Here is a 5,136-nt window from a genome sequence, read left to right on the forward strand (position 1 = left end):
AAAAAAAAAACAGCCGAAACCGGTTTGGCTCAGTGGATAGAGCGTCGGCCTGCGGACTGAAAGGTCCCGGGTTCGATTCCGGTCAAGGGCATGTACCTTAGTTGCGGGCACACCCCCAGTGGGAGCTGTGCAGGAGGCAGCTGATCAATGTTTCTCTCTCATCGATGTTTCTAGCTCTCTATCCCTCTCCCTTCCTCTCTGTGAAATATCAATAAAATATATTTTTTAAAAAAAAGAATATTTAAAAAAAAGAAAAAAACATTTTGTTGCCCTAGCTCAGTGGTCGGCAAACTCATTAGTCAACAGAGCCAAATATCAACAGTACAACGATTGAAATTTCTTTTGAAAGCCAAATTTTTTAAACTTCTTCTAACACCACTTCTTCAAAATAGACTCGCCCAGGCCATGGTATTTTGTGGAAGAGCCACACTCAAGGGGCCAAAGAGCCACATGTGGCTCACGAGCCGCTGTTTGCCGACCACTGCGCTAGCTGGTTTGGCTCAGTGGATAGTGAGTCAGCCTGCGGACTGAAGGGTCCCAGGTTCAATTCTAATCAAGGGCACATGCCTGGGTTGCAGGCTCAATCCCCAGTAGGGGGTGTGCAGGAGGCAGCCAATCGATGGTCCTCTCTCATCATTGATGTTTCTCTTCCCTCTCCCTTCCTCTCTGAAATCAATAAAAATATATACATTTTTTAAAAAACACATTTTGTTCAAGTTGTCAAGCAGTATTGAAAATAGTATGTAAAGCTTTCCTGAAGCCCAAGGATGTGTTGACCTCCTCTGCTGGCCATAAGTAGGTAGAAGTCACTGGGTGGAACATCATCTGGCTTGTTTGCCTCACTATAATCTATTCACCTTAACTATTTTTTCCCTTGAAAGTGGGCTCAAGGCCTAGAAAAGCTATATTTTTATTATGATTTAAAAAATCACAATGATATGGGCTCCCCAGAAACTTCTGATTGGCTGTATCAACTCTAGATTGCTTGTTCTTAGGCTTCTCCTTAAATTATTAAAAGTAACCTCTGAGTGATTAGAGCCCAAGTGATTTTGGGGATTTAGTTTTGAGGAGGTGTTGTGTTAATATCCAGCTGAATGCAATATTTTTTTTTAATATATTTTATTGATATTTTACAGAGAGGAAGGGAGAGGGACAGAGAGCTAGAAACATCGATGAGAGAGAAACATCGATCAGCTGCCTCCTGCACACCTCCCACTGGGGATGTGCCCGCAACCAAGGCACATGCCCCCGACCGGAATCGAACCCGGGACCCCCCAGTCCGCAGGCTGACGCTCTATCCACTGAGCCAAACCGGTTTCGGCTGAATGCAATATTTTACTGGTAAACCTATTAGATTTTGTTTTATATTTGTTTAAAAATGTGCATTCTGTAATTTTTAAATATAGAGTGTATGCCCATTAACTCAAGCTAATTGGTTTTTTTATATATGCACATTCAGTTTTTTCCTCAAACTTATTTAGTAATAGATGTGTATTCAAGTCTTCCATTTTGGTTATAAATTAACATTCATTTTTGTAATTTTGTAATTTTTATTTACATATTTTGATACAATGTAACTAAGCAACAGAATTATTTTCTTGTGAACTGCTTTTTATGTAGTGGCCATATTTTTATAGCCAAGTACTTCAATACATTAATAAAAGATCAGTCACTTATATAGCTCTTTCTATATACTGGACACTCTTCTGAATGCCTTATGAATATTCACTTATTGAGTACTCAATGTAAGCTTCATAAGTACAGGCTATTAATATTCCCATTTTACAGATGAGAAAACTGGTATGGTACACTTAAGGTTACTTGCCTGAGTTACTGGCTAGTAAATGATAGAGCCCAGATTTGAACCCAGACAGTCTGTGCACTTAACCACTGCCTCTTTATTGAATACTAGAGGCCCTGTGCCCTCTCGCAGTCTGGGAGCCCTCGAGGGATGTCCAACAGCTGCGATGGCGGGAGAGGCTCCCGCCACTGCCATTGCACTCACCAGCTGTGAGCCCGGCTTCTGGCTGAGTGGTGCTCCCCCTGTGGGAGCACACTGACCACCAGGGGGCAGCTCCTGCGTCGAGCATCTGCCCCCTGGTGGTCAATGTGCGTCATAGCGACTGGTTGTTCTGCCGTTCGGTCAATTTACATATTAGCCTTTTATTATATATGATGACTGTCCTTATTTTAAAAAGGGGGAAGGTCATTTGGCACTTGACTTGTCAAGGACATATATCTATATATATATAACCCTAATATGCAAATAGACTGAACGGTGGAACAACTGAACAACTGGTCGCTATGACGTGCTGATCACCTGGGGGCACACGTGAAACATGGCGGGCGTAGGCAGCAGAGCGCGGAACATGGTGGGCATCGGCTGCGGCGGGATGGTGGAGCAGGTGAATGGGGGCGCCAGACCACGGTGGTGCTCCAGTCACTGTCATCAGGGTGAGTCTCTGGTGGTTACTGAAAATTCGTTGCTCCTACACGCCGCAGTCCCGCCCAACGCTCGCACCTGCTGTCAGCACCGGCCCTGCTCACACCTGCTGCCAGCATCCAGCACCGGCCCCAATTAGTCAGCGTCAGCCCTGATCAATTGGCGCTGTCAGCAGGTGCAGGTGGTGGCTGCCGGCCCCAATTACCCCTCAGGGATTCTCCACCTCCCCCTGCTCCTGAGGGGCAATTGGGGCCGGCAGCCGCCTCTCGCACCCCCTGCTGGAGCCGTTGCTCACAACCACTGCCAGCACCCGGTGCTGGTCCCGATTGCTCAGCACCATCAGCAGGTGTGAGCGGCAGCTGCCGGCCCTGATCGCCCAAGGGCTTCTCGGTGCTGCTGGCGCTGGCCCCAATCGCTCTGCTCTGTCAGCGGGTGCGAGCAGCTGGTGCTGTCAACATGTGGGAGTGGTGGTGGGAGCAGGGCTGTCGGCAGACAGGACCAGGGGCCGCGGTGGGAGGAGCCGGGTGGAGGCACGAAGGATGGACAAGACCCGCCCTGTGCTCACCGCAGTCTCTTGGCCCACAGTTCCTTTCAAGGTGCACGAATTCGAGCACGGACCCCTAGTATATATATCTATAATAATAAAAGCATAATACACTAATTAGACCAGACAGCCGAAGACCTTCAGGATGAAGCCGCCTCAGCAAGGGCTGAGGCAGAGTTGGTTAAGGGCGATCAGGCATGCAGGCAGGCAGAGTCGTTAGAGGCAATCGGGTAGGCAGGTGAGCCATTAGGGGCAATCAGGCAGGCAGGCGAGCCATTAGGGGTGATCAGGCAGGCAGAGTGGTTAGGGGTGATCAGGCAGGCAGAGTGGTTAGGGGTGATCAGGCAGGCAGGCAGGCAAGCAGTTAGGAGCCAGCAGTCCCAGGTTGTGAGAGGTGCAGGTTAGGCTGAGGGACACCCCCCCCCCCGTGCATGAATTTTGTGCACTGGGCCTCTATTATAAAATGTCTCCCAAACAAAATTTTGATCCAGCTGTTCTCTTTGTGCCTATTTATATATGTATGTTTAAATGTGAGATAATTTTCTACCTTCAGATGGTATTGTTAAAATTAATTTAAAGGCAAGCACTAGTAAGGATTGGTTATTCTAAAATATAGAAATGAGCTCAAATGCTTTTTCAAGTTTACATAATCTAAAATTAATCTTTAATAAATGTTAGTTTAAATTTTTGAATCATTAATATTTTACCCAGGTCTTACAAAAATAAGTCTATAATCAATGGCTTTGATGTCTATGAAATATGTTTCTAGAGGTTATAAAATGTCCAATATAAAGAATGTTAATTGCTTACTTCTTAGTTTTCATTAAAAATTGAGGTTTTATGGGTTAAAATCTCAATATTATATGTAGCAATAACACCTCTGGAACCTCTCAAAAGATTTATCTTTTATGGGAAGCATTGTAAAATAAGTGATAAAAAAAAACTTTTAAGGTATATTGTATGGGGGTTGTAAATTAAACGAATAGTCAGTGCTATAAGAAACCCAAGACAACCATTTGGTTCTTTAATAATTCCTGGCTGCCCAAATTTCAGTTTTTGCATTACTTCATGCATCATAGTGCATTTAAGCTGACTTAAATTAGATGAAGGAACTTATGAGCTGGAATTATCTAAAGGAGACGCATTATTGCCAGTGTTTGATAGAGTCACTTTAAGAAATTGCCAAGTTGGTAATCACTTCCTTTCACAGAATGCTTGCAGAAGGCACAGACTTTAGATAATGTTTGTTTTTTAAAGAAAATCAAATAAAATCCACTCACTCTCCAACCTCATTGGAAGGGACCTTATCAGATGTCTAACTGCAAATGAACATCTTCCCTTGTCTCTGACACTCAATAATGGACATTAAAGACTCCTTCAGATGAGAAGCCATTGACATCAAAGGTAGCAGCTATACCAACAAAATGAAGCCAGACAAAATTCTAATCTCAAAACCAACCCTAACCCAAAGACCTATACTAATTTCAATCCTAACCTTAATTTAGCTCTAATCCTAACACCAAACTTAACCCTAAACCTATACCAAAATTCAACACTAAACTTAATCTTAACTCTGTTTAATATTATATTCACTTGGAACCCTATTCCTAATCATATACTACTCTTAATATTAACCCTAAACCTAATCTCAAACCTAATCCTAATCCTTATCCTAACCCTACACCTAATCTCAACACTAACCTAACCTCAACACTAATCATAATCTTATCACTTAAACCTACATTTAAAACAAACCCTAAAATCTAAACCTAACCATAACCCTAACATTCAAACATAATTTAACATAAACCCTAACCCTATTGTTAACCCTAACCCTACCTTAATTTAAACCTCAACCCTAATGCTAACTTTAACCCTAATATTATGCCTAAGTCTATACCTAATCCTAACCCTAACCATACACCTAATCTCAACTCTGAAACTAACCCTTAGCCTTATACCATAAACAAAAGTCTAATCCTAACCCCAAACCAAACCCTAACCCTAACCCTGACCTTAAGCCTACATCTAACCCCAAGCCTACCTTAACCCTAAACCTAACCCTAGGAGTAATATTTCTAACTCTGTACCTAACTCGATCTGAACCCTAACCCTAATTTTAACCATAACGCTACACCAATACTTAACC

The sequence above is a fragment of the Plecotus auritus genome (genome assembly GCF_963455305.1).
Source record: "Plecotus auritus genome assembly, chromosome: 6".
In the NCBI taxonomy this organism is placed as follows: Eukaryota; Metazoa; Chordata; class Mammalia; order Chiroptera; family Vespertilionidae; genus Plecotus; species Plecotus auritus.